We start from the raw sequence: 5,465 nt of genomic DNA, 5'->3' as shown, positions 1-5,465 counted from the left end.
GGTTGAGCCTGCACTGGTGAAGGGGGAAAGGTGGCACCTCCAGCTGCTCTGAGTGACCCCCTGTGCAGAGCGGCATCGACAGGTGCCAAAAGCAGTGGCCCCCAGGGCCCTTTGTAGAAGAGCATGAATGGATCTCTGCCTCATCCCACTCAGAGAGGGGCGTTTGCCTTAATTATTATTTATTATTTCCTTTTCCATAGCCCCGAGGAGCCCCAGCCATGGAGCAGGCCCCCATGGTGCTGGGCGTTGTACAAACACAGAACAAAAAGATGGTCCCTACCCTGAGAATTTCCAATTTGTGTTCTTGACAAGAGACAACGGCTGCCAACAAACCAACAGTGGGAGCACAAGGAAACAGAATTGATCAGCATGACAGGCAGGGTCTCTGCACACCTGCAGCTTAGCCGTTGGCAAGTGCTTTGCAGGCCTCCTGGCAAAGGCGAGTTTGGAAGGAGGCTACAGGGGTGGATGTTTAAAGACAGCAACCTGCCAAGCATGTGGGGCAGCATGGGAGGAAGCATGATGGCTTGTCTGAAAATGGAACAAGTGGGTGGTGGAGGCTGGCAGCATGAGCTGGTCAGAGGCAAGAGTTGACGTCTCAGTAGTAAATGAGAGAGGATAGGGAGGGTGGGACAAGGGCCGTGAAAGTGAAAACAGGCAGCTTGATACAACAGGGAAGGGGCAACCATCGGAGGGATGCAAAGAGAGGAGTGATGTGGTCAGAGGGCTGGGCTAGGGAAATGATCTGTGCAGCAGCATTCTGAATGGCTCCAGGCAGGGCACGCCAGCAGTTGTCAAGGCCAGAGAGAAGGATGTTGCAGTAACTGAGACATAAGAGGATGAGAGCCTGGGTGAGAGTTTTACCTGTGTGGATGGATAGGAAAAGCCGCATCTTAGGCTATGTCTACACTAGCGCGGTAAGTCGACCTACGCTACACAACTCCAGCTGTGTGAATAACGTAGCTGGAGTCAACGTACCTTAGGTCGAGTTGCCACGGGGAGGTCGACGGGAGACTTACCTCACTCTTCTTGTCCGGGGTAGAGTACAGGGATTGACTGGAGAGCAATCAGCTGTCGATTTGGTGGACCTTCACTAGACCCGCTAAATCGACCACCAGTGGATCGATCACAGAGCATCGATCCCGGCTGTAGCGTAGACTTGCCCTTAGGGATGCTGTGCAAAGGGAATCTACAAGATTGGGACGTAGCCTGGATGTGAGAACCTGGAGAGAGGTCTGAGCTAAAGATGACACCCACCTCACAGGCCTGAGTGAACGGCATGATGGTGGTGCTGCTCACAGCAATCAAGAAAGGCGAGATCAGGAGGGGGAACTGAGAACTGTGTTTTACACACATTGAGCTTGAGCTGATGGCTAGACATCCATGAGGAGGTGTTCAAGGGACAGGTCAAGATTTTAGCATGGACAGAAGGAGACATCTTCGGAGCAGAGGTAGATCTGAGAGTTGTCAGCAGGGACCCGAAAGTTGAATTTGTGTTTGCAGATGAGATTACCCAGAGCTGAACAAGGAGCTCAGAGTGGTGTTATTTCGATCCCCTTTGTATGCTGCAGCCCTGCCAATGAGAGACAGCCATCCTGCCCCCAAATTGCAGCATCCCCATGCCACCAGTGCCAGGGAAGGAATGGGGCATGCTGGTCACTGCTGGCTCTCCCACTGGAGGCTGGGTTCTCTGGGGAGTGGTATTACAGCTCCAGGCAACTGAGATCTGTTCCTGGAAGTTTTCTTCTGCCTTTTTGGTGGCAATGGTGGGAGGCTAAATACCAATTTCCCCACGCAACCCAGCAACCTTGCCCCCACTCCACATCCCTCCATGAACCCCTTCTCCATGATCCCAATCCCTATCTGCACCACACTGTCACTGTTCTCAGGTGCCCCACGCATACAGTGCTCCCGGCCTCTCAGAAGCACGGAGCACGTTGCAGCTGGTAATCTGCACGTGCTGTTAGGGCTGGAACAGCCAACCCTTGTCGTTTTACCTTTGTCCGATTGTTTTTTCATTCGCCCTGTTCAACCTTGGATGATGCTAAATAAATGAGCAAGACATTTGCAGAGAAACAAGTCCCACGGTGCTTTGGAAATTGCATTTTAACAGGACCCAATTTACGCTCCACAGTAATAGCCAGGAGATGGTGGTTAGCAACAGGAAACTGATAGCACCAATACACTCAGCAGCCCTGAGATGAGAGCAAGGGCCTTTGAGTACTGCTGAGTCCCCCTCAAAGGGCGTGCAGTGAATCGGCACCCAGCCATCAGAGTGGAAATGTGCCACAGCCAGTCCATCACCTTGTTTCTGTGCAGTGGGATTCTGGGGGCCGTGAATGGCCACTCAATGCCTGGCAGTGTTGCTTTAACCCAGCAGCAGCCAAGAGTGGCCCCAACGCCATATCTGGCCTCTGGAGGTATAGGGCACCCCCGAGCTGCATTCCTCTTTAACACAGCCGTGGCGCCTGCAGAAACCATGTTCCAGGCTGCTCAGGAAGGTAGCATGTTGGGAACCGTCGTCTCTGTGGGCCGCACCTCCCTGTGAGAGCAGCAGCAATCTGCTCTGTTTCCGTCCAGTTAGGTGTGACCCCTGAGGATCCCAGTACTTAGCAACAGAACCCTGGGTTGGGCGTAATCTGAAAGTGAACCCTGCTTTAACCTTTGGGTCCCTCCTAAACTTCGATGTTACATCCCTCCAGCTCTGATGGGCTGCAGCGTGGCAGGAAGTCAGCGCTCCCCCATCCTCACCCCCTGAGGCTGGAGGCAGCCTGAGCATGCAGGTGCCTTTTCAGCAGAGATCCTTTATAGAGAAGAAGAGAAGCCAGAGAGAGGAAGAGCAGTTTAGCCAGGCGAGGGATTGCTTGCCAGCCTTGCCGCAGGCTGTGTGGCTGAGTGAGCTTGCAGCCACATACAGCGCGTGTTGTGCTCTGCGTTCATTTGGTGTGGGACCCCCATGTCAGGAAAGCTCCCGCTCCCACTCGCCTCCTAGCCCTGCCTTAGCCTGTGTTGGCCTGAGGGTGTCATTTAAACTACCTAATGATTGAGGATGGGGCTGGTGGCAAGGAACATCTCCATTCAAATCTTGACCCCTGCTGTGGCCTTGGCCAAGTCACTTAATGGCTTGGTGCCTCAGTTTCCCCACTGGTAAAAGGGGGGATTGTAGCTGCCCCCATGGGTGTGCCAGGAGTAGGGAACATTGGTAAGGTGCTTTGTAATGGTGAAGCTCTAAGATTAGAGAGGCAATGGACAGCAAGGAAATCTGAACTTTCCAGCTGGCCCCCTCTCGGTAAAATGGGCCAGCCCGAACTCCCAGCTCCAAACTCCGCATCCTTGCAGGAGCTCTGAGCAAAGTCTGCAGCTCAGGCCTAGCTGTTAAGTGCTAAGCTGGCTGCCAATCAAATCGCAGGCCTCACTTCAGTGAGCAGCAGCAAGTGGGGCCCCCTGCCACCTGTCTAGTCACACTCCCTGGGGTGGCAGTGCACAGGAGGGAGCAGGGGATTGCCTGCTGGATAAGCCACCCACACCCTCCTCGAGCCCCACTCAGCCGGGTAGCGAGCCGTGCAGTGGTTCCTTTGCGAGCGCGTGGCGCCAGCGTACTGCCTGTACAGACTAGTCCTCGGGGAAGGCTGTGCAGCTGCAGAGGGAGTTCGCACTGAGCTCCCAGGCACAGGCAGGCTTTCACTAGCCCTGCTTCCTTTCATGGTGGGGATTTTCTGTGTGGGGGACAGAAGAGCGAGAGTCAGGGTATGGCCAGGGCTGTTAGGAATGGAGAGCCTGGCAATGGGGGAGGGGGGTTGGCTCTGAGGCCAGAGCTGTGAAGGCCTCGGGCTTAGCCAGTTCTGCTAGGTTTGGGCTGGCTAAGGAGCCACTTGCTCCCATGGGATGAGGTGGAACCTCATTTCACCATAAGTTCTAGTCATAGGCTAGGGGATTTCTCCCTGGCAGCCAATGTACAGCATGATCCTTCCCCTAGGATGGCTGAGACACAGCATGGTCCATAGAAGGTAGCACAGGACAGGGAACTGGCCTGCAGCCCTTCATATCATTTGCTTTAGCCGGCTGTGGCAACTGCCAACTCTTTGGCTTAAGCAATGAGCAGAGGGCAGGGCTGCATCAGCTGAGGTTGTGTGTGTGAGAGGTGTTACCCTCTCATGGCTGGGCCTTGCGAGAAGGTAAGGGACCTCCTACTGCTGCCAGGAGTTCTTTAATTGACGGAACTGGGTTCTAGTGTGGCTCCCAGCTGTGGCTGTGATTCAGGCAGTGATTGTGGCTGTTATTTGCAGAACAGCGATGTGTTACAGCGCTAGGTGATACACGAGGGAGTTTTCCGTAGGTGCCAGGAGGTTAGAGCCCGGGTCTGTTGCCATGGGGCTCAGCAAAGCTAGGGAAACAGGCCCTGAGTAGGAGCTGCAATGGGCCAGACCTTAGGGTGCGGGGTGCCGTCTGTGGTCTCAGAGGAAAAGATGAATGTCTAGTCAGGCTGACAAACCAGGTTTCAAAGCAGCCAGGAACAGAGCCTCTGCCACTTTCCTGTCCTGCATCTCAAACACTGCTCACTTGATCAGTCCTGCCTGGTTTTCTCTTGGGAACCCAGGCAGTGTCATACCTGCTGGGTGCAGGTATTGCCATTGCTTCTGCTAGATGGGTAAAGGGATGGAAGAGTTGTTAACAGCATGCGAGGGTGTCAGGGTTGGGAATTGACAGAGGGTGTCTCCGCATTCCTGGAGACAGCTGCTGCTAACACTGCACTGGGGAGGGACTGCAGGCAGCAGATTGAAAGGATGCATCCGAAGGCAGCATTGTCAGCAGCTATTCAGGGCCCCTGTGCCAATTTACCAGGCAAGACTGCGTCTAAGGGCACTTAATACGCTGCATGACTGGGCACTAGGGTAGGGAACCAGTCACAGAAAGCTGCCCTACCAACACTGGCACGTAGAGCGGTGGCAGGAAACCACTATAGTGCCATGCCTGTTTGATGTATACTGAGTAACACTGAGATGCTACTGCATCACTCACTAAACCAGACGGTGCTGCAGAGTATTCCCATCAGACTGTGCACACATTTTAGTGGGAGAGCACGATCAATTTCCGTATCTTTTAAATGCCGTGAACACGGGCCAGCTGTCATATTGTAAATCTTCTGCATACACCACCGAGGCGGAGATGATCAGAAAGCCAGAGATTTCCCTTGGGACATTCAGCTGCTGGAGTTAGAAGGCCTTTCATGCCGGGGGAAATGTTCATACAGCAGGGAGTCCCAAAACTTTCTCATGCATTTTTGTGATTGTCCTTATGGGTACTTTGTTTGTTACTGAGCAGAGTAGTAGGAATCTCCAAACATTCACTAGGGATAATCCTTCCCCCCCGATCCTCAACCCCACTCCCCTCAAACCTGGATGTTTTTTCTCACATCTCCTGGGTGTATCCTTACAGGTGGAACCGTAGCCATGCTGATATTAAGG

Source organism: Mauremys mutica, chromosome 3 (genome assembly GCF_020497125.1).
Source record: "Mauremys mutica isolate MM-2020 ecotype Southern chromosome 3, ASM2049712v1, whole genome shotgun sequence".
In the NCBI taxonomy this organism is placed as follows: domain Eukaryota; kingdom Metazoa; phylum Chordata; order Testudines; family Geoemydidae; genus Mauremys; species Mauremys mutica.
The sequence above is the reverse complement of the archived record's forward strand: the minus strand, read 5'-3'. Positions refer to the sequence as shown.